The 17,643-nt window shown below is 39.9% G+C and overlaps 1 long non-coding RNA gene across 1 annotated transcript; it reads right to left on the bottom strand.

Annotated features, from left to right (window-relative positions):
- Positions 1 to 2,499: 2,499 nt before the first annotated feature.
- On the bottom strand, positions 2,500 to 14,855 carry LOC122072248. The gene is made up of 3 exons (XR_006138360.1): positions 14,440 to 14,855; positions 12,053 to 12,145; positions 2,500 to 11,944 (listed from the first exon to the last, which is right to left on the bottom strand). It is a non-coding gene; the product is annotated as an uncharacterized LOC122072248 (long non-coding RNA).
- Between the last annotated feature and the right edge of the window lie 2,788 nt (positions 14,856 to 17,643).

Raw genomic sequence — 17,643 nt, 5'->3', positions numbered from 1 at the left:
ATGAGAACTTCATCAAACAGGTAGACTGCCTGACCCCCGCATCAAACAGCTACTAGAAGCATACAATGATTGGTTGATTGATAATGCTAGTACCTACCCAGACAGCAGTTCTGATAGTTCGGATGCTTCTCTTATCTCTCTGTAAAGAAGCATCGTATTGTATTATTGTATTATCTTGTTTTGTCTTGAGTGTCGGTCGACAAGGTCAAGATGAGTAAGTGGCCTATCACTTTTCTTATATTCTTGTTAGTGAGAAAATCGAGAGTAATATTAGGTCACGCAAGAGAGATCAAGCGAAGAGAGATTCAAGAGGGGGTAGGGGTAGAGAAGGAAAGAATAAATCACGAGTTGTAATAAATATTAATAGGAGAGAAAATTGGGAGAGTTTTTGCCAGGTCGGGCGAGAGAGACTGAGGAAGAGAAAATCGGCTAATAGGATAATTATTAGTGGAGAGAAAAACGGGAGAACTTTTGCTAGGTCATGCAACAGAGGGAGAGAAAATCAGGGGTCGGGATAGTTTTTAGTGGGAGAGAAAATCAGGAGAAGTCATGCTAGGTCGTGGGAGAATGACTAAGAAAAGAAAGAGATTCAAGAAAGGGGTCGGGGTCGAGGTCACGGGTAGAGGAGAGAGATCGAGGTTGTGAAAGTTATTAGTTAGAGAGAAAATCAGGAAAATTTTTGCTAGGTCGTGCGAGAGGGAGAGAAAATCGGGGGTTGGGACAATAATTAGTGGGAGAGAAAATAGAGAGAAGTTATGTTAGGTTGTACGAGAAAGATCAGGAGAAGAGAGACATTCGTGAAAGGGGTCGGTGGTAGAGAAGGAGAGAGAATCGGGTGCTATGATAGTTATCACTGCGAGAGAAAATAGATAGAATTTTTGCTAGGTCATGCGAAAGAGAGAAAATCCGGAACTAGGATAGTTATTAGTGGAAAAAAAAATCGATATAAGTCACACAAGGTCGTGCGAGAGAAATCGAGAGAAGAGAGAAGGATTTGAGAACAGGGTAGGGGTAGAGAAAGAGAAAATTAGGGATTGGGATAGTTATTAATGGGAGATAAAATCGGGAGAATTTTTGCTGTGTGACAAAGAAAGGAGGGAGAAAATCGGGTGCTGGGATAGTTATTGGTGGGAGAGAAAAATGGGAGAATTTTTTCTAGGTTGTTCGATAGAGGGAGAGAATCAAGGGCGGGGATAGTTATTAATAGGAGAGAAAAATGGGAGAATTTTTGTTAGGTCATGTGAGAGAGATTGAGCGAGAGAAAATTGGGTGTTGGGATGGTTATTAGTGGGGGACAAACTTGGGAGAAATTTTGCTAGGTTGTGCGAGAGGGAGAGAGAATCGAGAGATGTCAACCTAAGGCATGTATGAGAAATCGAGAATAGAGATATTCATAGATAGGGTTGGGGGCAAAGGAGAGAGAAATCGAGGCTGAGATAGTTATTAGAGAGAGACAATCATGAGAACTTTTGCTTGGTTGTGTGAGAGATCCAGGAAGAGAGAAAATTGACTGTTGGGATAATTATTAGTGGGAGAGAAAATCGGAAGAATTTTCGCAAGGTCGTGCTAGAGGGAGAAAAAATCGGGGGTAGGGATAGTTATAAATAGGATAAAAAATTGGGAGAAGTCATACTACATCATTGATCATCCACGACCTGGTGGTCAGGCGATAGAAACAACCTCCTGTCATTCTCAAGGCAGCGTAATTCTCAAACCCCGAACCTTGCACATACAAGATCCTCAAGCTCCGGGTACACACTTTTTTATTTTCATCCACGGTAGGATAGTTACTAGTGGGAGAGAAAATCGATTGAAGTCATGTTAGGTCATGCGAGAAAGATCGAGAAAGAGAGATTAAAAAAAAATGGTTGTGGGTAGAGAAGGAGAGAGAAAATCGGTGCTAGGATAGTTACCAGTGGGAGAGAAAATAGAGAATTTTTGCCAAGTCGTGTGAGAGAGATCGAGGGAGAAAGAAAATCAGGTGCTGGGAGATAGTTATCAGAGGGAGAGAAAATCATGATAATTTTTTCTAGGTCGTACAAAAGGGAGAAAAAATAGTGTGTTCAGACTTATTTTATAAAGAGAGAAAATCGAAAGAAGTAATGCTAGGTTATACGAGAGAGATCGGAGAAGAGAGACATTCGAGAAAGGCGTCGGGGGTAGAGAAGGAGAGAAAATTTGGTGTTAGGATAGTAGTTAGTGTTTGGAGAGAAAATTGGGGCTGGGATAGTTATTATTGAGAAAATCAAGAGTAATGCTAGGTCGTGCAAGAGAGATCGAGCGAAGAGCGATTCAAGAGGGGGTAGGGGACAGAGGAGAGTAAATAGGGGGTTGTAATAAATATTACACTGAGAAAATTGGGAGAACTTTTACTAGGTCATGCGAGAGAGATCGAGGAAGAGAGAAAATCGGCTAATAGGATAGTTATTAGTTGAGAAAAAATGGGGAGAACTTTTGCTAGGTCGTGCAATAGGGGGAGAAAATCGGGGGCCAGGATAGTTTTTAGTGGGAGAGAAAATCAGGAGAAGTCATGCTAAGTCATGGGAGAATGACCGAGAGAAGAAAGAGATTCGAGAAAGGGGTCGGTGGTAGAGGAGAGAGATCGAGGTTGTGATAGTTATTAGTTGGAAAAAAAATCAAGAGAATTTTTGCTAGGTCGTGAGAAGGAGAGAAAATCAGGGGTTGAGACAATAATTAGTGGGAGAGAAAATAGAGAGAAGTCATGCTATGTTGTACAAGAAAGATCGAGAGAAGAGACATTCGAGAAAGGGGTTGGTGATAGAGAACGAGAGAGAATCGGGTGCTACGATAGTTATTACTGCAAGAGAAAATAGACAGAATTTTTGCCAGGTCATGCAAAGGAGAGAAAATCTATGGCTGGCATAGTTATTAGTGGAAAAAAATCGATAGAAGACATGCTAGGTCGTGCAAGAGAAATCGAGAGAAGAGAGAAGGATTTGAGAAAGGGGCAAGGGTAGAGGAGAGAAAATAAGGGGCTGGGAGTGTTATTAGTGAGAGATAAAATCAGGAGAATTTTTGCTATGTCGTGTCAGAGAGATAAAGGGAGATAGAAATCGGGTGCTAGGATAGTTAGTAGTGGGAGAGAAAAACATGAGAATTTTTGCTAGGTCGTGCGAGAGAGGGAGAGAATCGAGAGCTAGGATAGTTATTAGTGGGAGAGAAAATTGGGAGAAGTCATGGTAGGTTTAGGGTTTAGGGTTTAGGGTTTAGGGTTTAGGGTTTAGGGTTTAGGACAGAAAAATGGGAGAATTTTTGCTAGGTCATGTGGGAGAGATCGAGCGAGAAAATTGGGTGCTAGGATAGTTATTAGTGGGGGACAAACTTGGGAGAATTTTTGCTAGGTTGTGCGAGAGGGAGAGAGAATCGGGAGAAGTCATCCTAAGGCATGCATGAGAAATCAAGAGGAGAGATATTCATAGATAGGGTTCAAAACAAAGGAGAGAAATCAAGGCTGAGATAGTTACTAGAGGAAGACACAATCATGAGAACTTTTGCTTGGTCATGTGAGAGATTAAGGAGAAAGAAAATCGAGTGCTAAGATAGTTATTAGTGGGAGAAAAAATCGGGAGAATTTTCGCAAAGTCGTGCCAAAGGGAGAGAAAATCAAGGGTTGGGATAGTTATTAGTAGGATAAAAAATTGCGAGAAGTCATTCTACATCGTTGATCAACCACGACCTAGTGGTCAGGCGATTGAAACAGCCTCTTGACATTCTCGGGGCAGCGTAATTCTCAGGCCCCGAACCTTGCACATACAAGATCCTCATGCTCCGAGTATGCACTTTTTATTTTCATCCATGGTAGGATAGTTACTAGTGGGACAGAAAATCGATTAAAGTTATGTTAGGTCATGCGAGAGAGATCGAGAAAGAGATTCAAAGAAAGGGGTTGGCGGTAGAGAAGGAGAGAGAAAATCGAGGCTAGGATAGTTATCAGTGGGAGAGAAAATAGTGATATTTTTTTCTAAGTCGCACAAAAGGGAGAGAAAATAGTGTGTTGAGACATAAATTTTTAAGGAGAATAAATCGAGAAAAGTAATGCTAAGTTATAAGAGAGAGATCAGAGAAGAGAGACATTCGAGAAAGGGGTCGGGGGTAGAGAAGGAGAGAGAAAATTGGGTGCTAGGATAGTAATTAGTGTTTGGAGAGAAAATCGGGGCTGGGATAGTAATTACTGAGAAAATCGAGAGTAATGCTAGGTTGTGCAAGAGAGATCGAGCGCAGAAATATTCGAAAGGGGGTAAGGGGTAGGGGGTCGAGAAGGACCGAGTAAATCGGGGGTTGTAATAAATATTAATGGGAGAGAAAATCGGGAGCGTTTTGGCCAAGTCGTGCGACAGATCGAGGTAGAGAGAAAATCGGCTAATAGGATAGTTATTAGTGGAGAGAAAATCGGGATAACTTTTGCTCTGTCGTGCAACAAGGAGAGAGAAAATTGGGGGCCGGGATAGTTTTTAGTGAGAGAGAAAATCAAGAGAAGTCATGCTAGGTCGTGGGAGAATGACCGAGAGAAAAAAGAGATTTGAGAAAGGGGTCGGTGGTAGAGGAGACAGATAGAGGTTATGATAGTTAATAGTTAGAGAAAAAATCAAGAGAATTTTTGCTAGGCCGTGAGAGAGGGAGAGAAAATCGGGGGTTGAGACAATAATTAGTGGGAGAAAATAGAGAGAAGTCATGCTAGGTTGTACAAGAAAGATCGGCAAAAGAGAGACATTCGAGAAAGGAGAATCGGGTGCTACGATAGTTATTACTGCGAGAGAAAATAGACAAAATTTTTGCTAGGTCATGCGAAGGAGAGAAAATCCAGGGTTGGGATAGTTATTAGTGGGAAAAAAAAAATCGATAGAAGACATGCTAGGTCGTGCAAGAGAAATCAAGAGAAGAGAGAAGGATTTGAGAAAGGGGTAAAGGGTAGAGAATGAGAAAATTAGGGGTTGGGAGTGTTATTAGTGGGAGATAAAATCGGGAGAATTTTTGTTGTGTCGTGTGAAAGAGATAGAGGGAGAGAAAATCGGGTGCTGGGATAGTTATTAGTGGGAGAGAAAAATAGGTGAATTTTTGTTAGGTCGTGCGAGAGGGAGAGAATCGAGGGCTAGGATAGTTATTAGCGGGAGAGAAAATTGGGAGAAGTCACGGTAGTTTTAGGGTTTAGGGTTGAGGAGAGAAAAATTAGAGGATTTTTGCTAGGTCATGTGAGAGTGATCGAGCGAGAGAAAATGGATGCTAGGATAGTTATTAGTGGGGGACAAACTTGGGAGAATTTTTGCTAGGTTGTGCGAGAGGGAGAGAGAATCGGGAGAAGTCATCCTAAGGCATGCATGAGAAATCGAGAGGAGAGATATTCATAATAGGGTTGGGGGCAAAGGAGAGAGAAATCGAGGCTGAGATAGTTCTTAGTAGAAGAGAAAATCATGATAATTTTTGCTTGGTCGTGTAAGAGATTGAGGGAGAGAAAATCGAGTGCTAGGATAGTTATTAGTGGGAGAAAAAATCGCAAGAATTTTTTCAAAGTTGTGATAGAGGGAGAGAAAATCGACGGTTGGGATAGTTATTAGTAGGATAGAAAATTGGGAGAAGTCATGCTACACCGATGATCATCCACGACCTAGTGGTCAGGCGATTGAAACAACATCTTGACATTCTCGGGGCAGCGTAATTCTCAAACCCCGAACTTTGCACTTACAAGATCCTAATGCTCTGGTTACGCACTTTTTATTTTCATCCATGGTAGGATAGTTTTTAGTGGGAGAGAAAATCGACTGAAGTCATGTCAGGTCATGCGAGAGAGATAAAGAAAGAGATTTAAAAAAAGGGGTTGGGGATAGAGAAGGAGAGAGAAAATCGGGGCTAGGAGATAGTTATCAATGGGAGAGAAAATAGAGAATTTTTGCCAAGTCGTGTGAGAGAGATCATGAGAGAAAGAAAATCAGGTGCAGGAAGATAGTTATCAGAGGGAGAGAAAATCATGAGAATTTTTTCCAAGTCATATAAAAGGGAGAGAAAATAGTGTGTTGAGACATATTTTAGAGGAATAATAAATCAAGAGAAGTAATGCTAGGTTATACGAGAGAGATCGGAGAAGAGAGACATTCGAGAAAGGGGTAAAGGGTAGAGAATGAGAGAAAATTTGGTACTAGAACAGTAATTAGTGTTTGGAGAGAAAATCGGAGCTGGGATAGTTATTAGTGAGAAAATCGAGAGTGATGCTAGGTCGTGCAAGAGAGATCGAGCGAAGAGAGAGATTCGAGAGGGGGTAGGGGATAGGGGGTAGAGGAGCAAGTAAATCGGGGATTGTCATAAATATTAATGGGAGACAAAATCGAGAGAGTTTTTGCTAGGTTGTGCGAGAGAGACTGAGGGAGAGAGAAAATCAGCTAATAGGATAGTTATCAGTGGAGAGAAAATCGTGAGAACTTTTTTTAAGTCGTGCGACAGAGGGAGAGGAAATCAGGAGAAGTCATGCTAGGTCGTGGGAGAATGACTGAGAGAAGAAAGATTCGAGAAAGGGGTCGCGGGTAGAGGAGAGAGATCGAGGTTGTGATAGTTATTAGTTGGAGAGAAAATCAGGAGAATTTTTGTTGTCATGCGAGAGGGGGAGAAAATCGGGGGCTAGGATAGATATTAGTGGGAGGTGATGTGAGAGAAATTAAGAGGAGATATTCAAAAATGGGGTTGTGACAGGAAAGTAGAGAGAAATCAAGGGTTGGGATAATTATTAGTGGGAAAGAAAATTGAGAAAATTTTTGCTAGATCGTGCGAGAGATAATAAGGGAGATAGAAAATCGGGTGCTGTGATAGTTATTAGTGAGGGAGAAAATCGAGAGAAATTTACTATGTCCTGCGAGAGGGAGAGAAAATCGGAGGAGGTCATGCTAGGTCGTGCCAGAGAGACCGAGAGAAGGGAGATTTGAGAAAGGGGCTAGGGGTAGAGGAAAGAAAATCGTAGTGACAGAAAATTGGAAAAAATCATGCAAGAGAGATCAAGAGAAGAAAGATTCAAAAAATGGGTCAGGGGTAGAGAAGGAGAGAAAATCAAGGGCTAAGATAGTTATTAATGGGTGAGGAAATCAGGAAAATTTTTGCTAAGTCGTGAGAGAGTGATCAAGGGAGAGAAAATCGGGTCTTGGGATAGTTATTTGTGGGAGAGAAAATCAAGAGAATTTTTGCTATGTTGTATCAAAGGGAGTGAAAATCGGGTGTTGGGACAATTATTAGTGGGAGAGAAAATCAAGAGAAGTCATGCTACATCGTTTGATCATCCACGATCTACTAGTCAGCTGATCAAAACAGCCTCTCAACATTCATGGTGTAATGCAACATAGTTTAGGCGCCTAATGCTCCGGGTACGCACTTTTTGTTTCATCCACGGCTAATATAGTTATTAGTGGGAGAGAGGTTCGATTGAAGTCATGTTCAATCATGTGAGAAAGAACAAAAGAGGAGAGATTCAAAAAAGGTGTTGGGGTAGAGGAGAGAGACAATTGGGGCTAGGATAGTTATTAGTGGGAGAGAAAATAAAGAGAATTTTTGCCGGGTCATGCGAGAGATCGAGGGAGAGAGAAAATCGAGTGCCATAATAGTTATCAATGGGAAAGAAAATCGTGTTGAGACATCTTTTAAAGGGAGAGAACATTGATAGAATTTTTGCTATTTTGTGCGAAAGGGAGAGAAAATGGGGGGTTGGGATAGTTAGTAGTGGGATAGAAAATCGGGAGAAGTCATGCTACATCGTGTGATCATCCACAACCTAGTTGACAAACAATCGAAACTTCCTCTAGACATTCTCAAGGTAAGATTGCGTAGTTCTCAGCCCCCCGACCTTGCACATGCGAGAGCCTCGTGCACTGGGTACACCCTTTTTATTTCATCCATGTCTAGGATAATTATTAGTGGGAGAGAAAAAGAAAAGAAGTCATGTTAAGTAATGCGAAAGAGATTGAGAGAAAAGAAAGATACGAGAAAGGGGTTGGGGGAAGAGGAGAGAGAAAATCGGGGTTGGGATAGTTATTAGTGGGAGAGAAAATCGAGAGTTTTTGCCAAGTCGTGGGAGAGAGATCGAACGAGAGAGAAAATCGGATGCTGGGATAATTATTAATGGGAGAGAAAATCAAGAGAATTTTTGCTAGGTTGTACGAGAGGGATAGAAAATCGGATGCTGGAATAGTTATTAGTGGGAGAGAAAATCGAGAGAAATCATTCTAGGTCGTGCGAGAGAGAGAGAGAGAGGGTTGTGGATAGAGAAGAAGAGAGAAAATCAGAAGAATTTTTGCAAGGTTATGCGAGAGAGATATAAAGGGAGAGGCAAAATCAGGTGCTAGGATAGTTATTATAGGAGAGATAATCGGGAGAATTTTTGCTAGGTCGTTCGAGGGAGGGAGAGAAAATCGGGAGGTAGAGGAGAGAGATAATCGAGGATGGGATAGTTATTAGTGGGAGAGAAAATCGAAAGAAGTCATATTAGGTCATACGAGAGATCGAGAGGAGAGAGATTTGTGAAAGGGGTTAGGGTACAGAAGGAGAGAAAATTGAGGGCTGAAGTAGTTATTTGTGGGAGAGAAAATCGAGATTTTTTTCCAGGTAATGCGAGAGAGATCGAGGGAGAGAAAATCGAGGGATGGGAGAGTTAGTAGGAGAGATTTTTTGCTATGTCGTGCAAAAGAGGAGAGAATCGTGGGTTGGGACAGTTATTAGTGGGAGAGAAAATCGGGAGAAGTCATGGTATATCGTAAGGAGAAGAGACACATTCGAGAAAGAGGTCGGGGGTAGAGAAGGAGATAGAAAATCGGGTGTTGGGATAGTTAATAGTGGGAGAGAAAATCGGGAGAATTTTTGCTAGGTTGTGCGAGAGGGAGAGAAAATTGGGAGAAGTAATGTTAGGTGCACCGTGCAAGAGAGATCGAGAGAAGAGAGAGATCCGAGAAAAGGATTGGGGGTAAAGGAGGGAGAAATGGGGGGCAAGGATGGTTATTAGTGGGAGAGAAAATCGAGAGAATTTTTCTCAGGTCGTGCAAGATAGATCAAGGGAGAGAGAAAATTGGGTGTTGGGATAGTTCTTAGTGGGAGAGAAAATCAGGAGAATTTTTGCAAGTTCGTGAGAGGAAGAGAAAATAGGGCATTGGGATAGTTATTCGTGGGAGAAAAAATCAAGAGAAGTCATGCTACATCATGCGATCATCCACAACTTGATGGGCAAGCGATCAAAACAGCCTCCCAGCATTCTCGACGTAAGGCTACGTAGTTCTCACCCCCAGACTTTCTACATACGAGAGCCTCGTGCACCGGGTATGCCCTTTTTATTTCATCCACGGCCTGACCGACAAATGAAGGAAGTGAATCATAGCTTGGGTAATCTGTTGAGATGTTTGGTTCGAGATTATGAGAAGACGTGGCCTTCCATCCTCAACATTGTTGAACTTTAATATCATAGTTCAATGAACTGGACAATAGATCGTACTGCTTTCGAGATATTGCTTGGAGTTCAGACAAAGTGACCAATTGATTTTATTACACAATTGCCCTTAAGCTAGAGTTAGCATTTTGGCCCACGAGTTCTTGCGCCATATCAGTGACGTGCATGCGATAGTCGACGACACATTGCTTTGAACAAAGATGTGTATAAAGCTTCAGCTGATTGTTATCGACGTAATGTGGAGTTCAAATCAAAAGACATAATCAATGATTATTGTTAACAATGAGAGGTTCCAATGAGGTTCCAAACTCCACCCAAGGAAGATGGGGGCAAAAACGAGTAGAAACTAATGCTTATGTGCTGATCTTTAGATTTACGTTGGGCATCATTCGAATGACGGAGAATCCAAACAAATGTTGTGATTGCCCAAATTCAAGCCACACCATTGATGTTTTTGAAGAGGAGTTGGTTGACACTAACAAGAATACACATCATGGCACAAGTTACCATGCATTTCTTGTCAAACAGATGCGCACGACAGTACTTTGATCCATGCTGATGATTACAAACAGTACCTTGTCGCAAACTTTAGGCACATATCAGGTTCCAAAATTATTTTTCAACGAAATAGTGCAACTACATGGGCTACCAAATAGCATTGACTAATAATAGCATTGTCTCTGATTGAGATGTCAAGTTCATGAGCTACTTTTGGAAGACACAGGCTGAAAACAAATACAAAGTTGAAGTTTTCAACCGCATTCCATCCATAGAATGACGAACAGACAAAGGTTGTGAATCGAAGTTTTATTAATTTGTTAAGATGTTTGTTTTGAGAATATGAGAAGTGGCATGTCACCCTCCACATTGCTGAATTTACTTATAAAAGTTCACTGAACCGGACTGCTTCTGTGACATTGCCTGGAGTTTACACAAAGCGATCTATTGATCTTGTTCCATACCACACCAAGCTAGAGTTCCGCCTTAAGGCTGACGAGTTCTAGCGTCAAATCACTTATGTGCATGCTGACATTCAATGACTCATCTCTCTGAACAATGATGTGTATAAAGCTTCATCAGATTGTCATCGACGTTCTGTGGCGTTCAAACCAGGAGAAATGGTGATGACTACCGTCAAAACTGAGAAGTTCCAAGCAGGTTTCAAACTCCATCCAAGGAAGATGAGTCCCCAAAAGGTGCTGAAACGAGTAGGACCCAATGCTTATGTGCTCAAGTTGCTAGAGATATATATGACCATAAGCAATGTTTTCAACATGGCTGATCTTCATCTCTATGTTGTGTATCATTCCGATGACACATATTAGGAACAGATGTTGTGATTGCCCCAAATCAAACCACTCATTGTTGATGTTATTGAAGAGGTCTTGGATGACACCTAAAAGACTACAGGTCCCTATCCGATTGAGTTTTTTGGTTTATTCTGATCTCAAAATTGAGATCGATAAAAGGGTTTGTTTTGATTCCTTATTTACAGATCAGGTCCATTATTCCGATTGAGTTTATGGACAGAAATGTTTCAGTCTATTTTTCTTGATGTGATCAGTCCCTAGATTCTTATTTACAGATCAGGTCCATAAACTCTAAAATTCTGATATTAATTAGTCTGTTGTCTTTCTTAATCTCTGTCCATGATTGCTGAATCTGTAATCTAGTTACTGTGGTGCTTTGATTTTCTGTTCTCACTTCTCAGATATAGTATCCTGCATAATTGGGGCTAGGTTGATTATTAAACCCTAGTTCTACATTAATGCAGTATGTCTCATAACAAATGATCACTCAATTTTTTTATTTTATTTTTTGAGAGAGAGAGAGAGAGAAGAGGGTGGGGGGATCATTCAAGATCCTTAACAGGAAAGTGTAGCTGGAGAAGGCAACACATTCTTCAACATCTCTTCAAGAGAGACAGCTTGAGTCCCTGACAAACTGAGACTACTGCAACTTGTAAATAAAAAGGATAAGGAAGCCAGAAATCTAGCGCCTACTCAAAGAACACCACAAAGGATAGATTTTCACATGACCAGAAGAGAAGGAAGGACATATTCTAACATGAGAAGAGTATCCACTTCGGACAAAGATGGCTAGGTAGCAAGGTTCAAAGCTGAAATTGTGTTTGATATTACTGAAATATTTTGATTTTGGCAGAAAGTGAAATCGGGGAGAAATCCAAAATTCCTAACTTTACTAGGCAGATAAGCCAAGAGTTCTATGTGTATGTTCAATAAAGTCCCACCAAAGCTTAACAGCGAAATCATGTAAAGATGACCAACTATAAACAGAGCACAGTCAAAAAAGTTTTAAGCAAAAATAAGTCCATGAAAGAAAGGGGGGGTGAAGTAAGTCATTGATCATGAATGGCCAATAATGTATTAACATATTAATTATGTTCACTGGAAGCAAAGATTTTCCTTTCTTACTCATGGAATAATCCGTGAATATCCAAGTCATTTTGCCGCAGTTTTGGGCCTGTAATATACCAACCAACAACGTGCTCCTTGGCTGAAAAACATATTCGTGATTTTGGTTATACAATGAACAAGCCAGCAGGTTCTCTTTATAAGATGGGATAAAGAGCTATCATATAGACAACAGATCAGACAAGGATACCATTTATTCTCTTGAATCTAGAAAACATTGCTTCATGGTAGTTGTGGTCAAGAAACCAGATGGTTGGGTCCTTATCATCTTCTTCAAAGGGCACTGCAAATTTGAGATTTAAACATTCAGAACGAATAATTATTAAACCTCATCATACAAAACTGTAACTTTGCAGAAGCAAAGGCCGATGAGAAGAAAGAAGGAAGTAAATTTCAATTATTGTGCAGCTGTGCCTGCCACAACTTTTATTGACTGGATACAACCATCTCAGGTAGCAATGACTTTGACATTCATCCACAAGAAAACATGCAAAAAAAAAAATATCATTCAGCATCAAATAACTTTACTAGGAAGGTATAAGTATCTAGTCAAGCATGTCTAGAGAGGTATCTCCAAACAAGCAGCCTTAGGTGCATATCTATTAGTTGGTCCACATCTTTCATGGACAAGTCGCCCAAATTAATCGATGTTGCACAATTTAAAAGTAAATTTTGGTCAACATTTAGACTGCTGATGATACGAAGAGAAAAGGCTCAATATAGAGTGGGCTGCACGGTTGAATTCCAATCCACATGATATCCTTTATATAGAACTGTTAAAATTTTCATATCAACCCTCTCCAATTTCAATACATGGGGATAAAAATCCACTAAATGGTGAAATATAGAGTTGAGATGGGACATGAAGACAATCCAATGGGGCTCTATCTATCTAACTGTTTGGTATACCACATTCGCCCACCAATGGTAGGAACAGAATGCTAGTCAAGAGATATCTCTCCAAATATATGCTCGTGTAGGTAAACCACACCGTAACACAAACAGAAGACACTGCATACAGTATCGAACTAGAATAATTTGTGAATGACTGTCTGTTATAAAAATCATTTCAAAACACATTGAAAAAAAAGGGCCACTCATTAGGATACACTAACAAATTTCAAAGACCATAAAAATTCCCCCAAAGAATAGGATCCCTCTATCACCACAAAAAAAATAATAATAATGAGAACATACTGAAACAATGATCACAATCTGCCAATCTACACAAAACCATGGAGATATGGAGCAAAATAAATTCATCTTTTCAATTAACAAATAGAAATTTTCTTATAAAAAGATATACTACCTAATAATATAGGCTATGCATTGTCAGTATCTGATGGAAAGGAGATAAATGCCATGATCATTAGCAACATAATAGCCCTTCACATGATGTAGAAAGAGCCCTTGAAATGGAGGCAAGTATGAGTTTCAAAACCCATAAGAGTCTTCTGCCCCAAAAGTTTTTGCTGCAACAGCTCGTGAAGTCTAGTCATTTTTACAGACAATACGAACTTAAAGTAAGGCGATAAACAATTCTACAGGTAAATGGCCCAAGGGATACCAATTAAGATCTAGGCTTTAACTTTCATCTCGGAAATACACGATCCACGATTATGGTATAAACTCCACCTTATCATATCCATGGTTTGATTATTTTCCATCTAATAAAATGATATCCAGCATCAGCAAAATTGTACATAAAATAGTACAATTGAAGATGAACAAATCTCCTAAGAACTTTACCAACCATGCTTGCATCTTTCAGGGTTATCTCCCGGGGCCCATATGCTAAAAGGAATAAGTAACTGTGCCGCATAACTTACACTAACGCAGTTCTATCTCTACAGCCATAAATTTGTGGTTTGCAATCCTTCTTCTAAGGCCATTAGATTGACTATCATACCAGCACAGCCATTTACCCAACTAATTTTGGTTTGATCCCGTGTAGCCTATAATGGACATTATTGTTTAGGAGGTCGCATACTGCATTCCCGGTGCCATATTAAAAGCTCTACCAGAAATTCCAAACTTCTTTAGGTGTACTTTCAGCTAAACCCACAGCTATTTCACAAAGTGGGTCAAAGACGGTAGAGGGTAAATCCAAAACGCCACCCTCCTAGTGTACTAGCCTAACAAAGAACCATGAAAGAGACCCATTCCCTTGGTAACATATCAGAACACGGAAGAAAAAAGAAAAAAAAAAAACTATATATTAAGGTTAAATGGCCAAAGTTTGACTTGTAACACTATCTTTATAGGGAGAAGACCAGCGTTAGCTTCCTAAAATACTTATGGACTAAACCCTAATTTTCTATTTCAAGATCTCTTGAGAGTCGTATTCACGATTCTACTCCATCACCGAGGCGAGGCAAAACGAATGCACTATTTTCTTAATAGTGTCAAAAACCTTAAACCCTAATTCTCTCGTTCAAATCCATATTTGAAGAAAATTCTCAAATACAGCGTTCCATAGTTGTATTTGAACATTTTTCAGGTTTAGTTTTTTAAAAAGAAAAGAAACAATAAGAAGAGAAATCTTTCATGATGAAGGACGAGGTTAGAGAACTGAACCTGCTTAGCTGTTGGTGACATCAACAGTTCCTTTCAAGGTGCTCCCGAGCAGGACATCAATAACTCGCTTCCGAGTATCCCTAGCGACTCTTTCGTAATTATAGACTTTACTGAGAAGAACGAGAGGGTGAACTATAACCTTCTCAATCGGCCTCGCCGAGATCCGCTGTGTCTTGAAAACATCCATCAATGTGTTCTTCCGCAAGCTCACTCTTTCCAGCAACTCTCTCAAGTCGGTATGACTGCGCAACTTAAAATGATTTGCAGAGTTCTTTAAACTATCGATCGCCGGAAGGACGAGAATTGAGAACCCTTGAAATCGCTAAAACGGACGGAAACCGACTGAGGCCGGAGCTTTCTCAGTTTTTCTTCTCCTTTTACCTTCCAGTCTCAATTTCGCTTTCTTACCCTTTCCTACATATTTATTTACGCGTTTACAAAACGCGTTCAGCCGTTCCCAAATGTTACCGTTTAAAGCGCGTTCATCCGGCTTTAAAACGGCAAATGAATAACCTATTCGTTTTAAACACGTGTGCTTTTTTTTATTTGAAAGTTAAATTTAAATTTCGAAATTCAGGGACAAAATCCCTCCAAAAGAGCTTGGAGCTTGCGGCTTGCGATTTGCGATTTGCGATTTGCGATTTGCGATTTGCGATGTGCGAGTTAGAATCACGCTTCAAGGTATATAATCGGAAATGAGCAGGGTTTTTATGGAATTTTACCCAATGGACATTTTTTTGTTGTCATCATATTATGGTTTGAGGAATCGAATCAGATCGGTATTGATTTTGACTGATCGATTCGGATAAAGGGTCAAATGGTAAAAAATATATATATATATATATTTAAACGTAAAACCAGGGCTATTTTTTACTGATACTGAATCAATGGCTCTCAAACCTTGCATCAGATTTGAATTTGTTTAGATTAGCCACGTGTTATTTTCTATAGGGGTGTTAGCTGGCCAATCCCATTCGTTTAGGATCAGGCTTAAATAATCTCCGCCAATTTAAGGCTTTGCACATTTAATAATTTAATTAATCAGGCCTTGTAGATTAGGCATGGATATGTTTATATTTGATCGGTTGACTATCGGTCCCTAACCAGGAAACATGCCACAAAACAAGTTAAGCGAGTTATAACTAGTCTTAAAACAGAATAATTGGACTATAAACAAGTTGCAAACATGCCACAAAATGAGTTGTTTGAGGCTTTAAGCTATAAATGGCTAATCATGATTCATGATATAAATTGTTTAGTCTCGATTGATTATCAACATCGATCGGTCCGTCGGACACCAATTAGACTACAATCAAGCACCATCAACTCCTAGACAACAATAAATCTAGGGTTTGACACTGGACCATTTACAACCAATCAATCTGATTATGATCTTTAACCAGTCAATTCCAATCAAACCTATCGGGGTGGGCCAACTTTTGTCAACCATAATTTGCGTCAAAATCGTTTGCGGTGAGGCGGTGAAGTGAAGTGAACATCCAATGGTTGGGGTGCATGGTCGAGCCCTCCTAGTCGTTGGATGCTCATTGCACCTCACCGCTCGTTGCAGACAATTTGAATTCCCTTCATTTTTTGTAGTTATGTTAACAGATCCCACAAAACATACAAATTTGGTGCACTAAAGATTCCATTTCTTGTTTCTTGATCCTAGTTGCCAATGTTGATGAGAATTGTACCGTTCCATTCTATACATGTACAACCTTCACTCCATAATGAGCTAGGTTGAACCAAGCACAATATGGAATTTTTGGATTGTCACTTTGTGAGGGAGAAGTCCATTTTGATGGGTCTTGTGGATTTTTTTTCACAATGAAAAGACAGCACGAACTCAATAGTAGCTTTACTAGCGAGAGGTATGCATCCAAAAGGGTCTCTTCACATTAGTAGCTCAAGCCCATTCTCAGGCTCATTTTGTTGGTCATTCTTTTGAGGCAAGGTTCTCAAAATCAAAAAGATTTTCTCCTACGCAAATACAGCACCCTGGTGTGAAGGCCTCTTTTCACCTGGGTATCAGTTCTCTCTCTATGGAATTCATTTGATAACATCTCATAATTTGTAAGGGTGTCAATCGATCGGGCTCAATCAAGCATCACCATTATTTCCCCTTGCACAATGATTGCCCGAATAGGTAGTAGAACCATGGATACTTTTATAAAGGGTTGGTCGTCTTGAGTTTTGATCGAGCTAAATGGGTTGAGGCATTTATCTATAAATGTGTTATAAATCAACTGGACTAAGTAAATAGGCTCTGAACAAGTTCTAAATATTGAAGATTAAGTTAGGCTCTCAATTGTAGCATGTTTATCATAAGTTTGAGCTCTTAACCATGCTAACAAATATAACTTATTCATATGAGAGAATCAATGTATCATTTACAAAACCAAAACCGGAGTTATAACAACACAATGGTGCACGCAAGCAATGGTTGAGACTACCATGTTGTTTTCAGATGGATTGGGATAATCCACGTGTCGTGCCATCATCGTTCTCTGGGCACCATATGGGCAATGCCGTCTATGGAGAGGATCCCAATTGGAGGAGGATTGCTACTCATACGGTATCCGCATTCCTACGCATTCAGTCTTGGGTTTTAGAGGATAGGAGCGTCTTTCCACTATCCTCCTTAAACCAAGGGTTGTGTTTAGACGTAGAAACATGGAAGAGTAGCACTCTTTCTCCTGTTTTTGTATGAAAATTATAACTAACTATTACAAAGATTATTTAAAGCTTATTCACACAAATTGATGGCTTAATAAATTTTCTCTTAAATGTTTTTATAAAGGTAATAATGAAATAAGTCGGTGTAGGAAACTTAGATCAATAGTTTGGGGCCTTGGGTTGTGCTCTTCTAGACCATCGATTGTTTGTCTCATTCGACAGTATTTGTTGATGCTTTGATCTTTAAATTCGCAATCATACTTTTTTGCCTTTTTAGGATCTAATGAGCGTAAATATTATCATTTCATATGTATACTCCAAAACATGGATGATAATGAGTATTGATACATTTTGATAATGACATAATGACATGTGATTACAAGATCTGTTTCACATTGGTAGAGTTGAGCCAATGAAAAAGTCTATATAAGCATCAATAGGGGTGAGATTTCCACCTTTCATGAGGGGCAGACCTGTCATTTTGCCTTCATGCGTTTGGGCACAAGGGCCACACTATATTTCTGG

The sequence above is a fragment of the Macadamia integrifolia genome, chromosome 2 (genome assembly GCF_013358625.1).
Source record: "Macadamia integrifolia cultivar HAES 741 chromosome 2, SCU_Mint_v3, whole genome shotgun sequence".
Taxonomy (NCBI): domain Eukaryota; kingdom Viridiplantae; phylum Streptophyta; class Magnoliopsida; order Proteales; family Proteaceae; genus Macadamia; species Macadamia integrifolia.
This window is presented reverse-complemented; position numbering and strand designations above follow the sequence as displayed.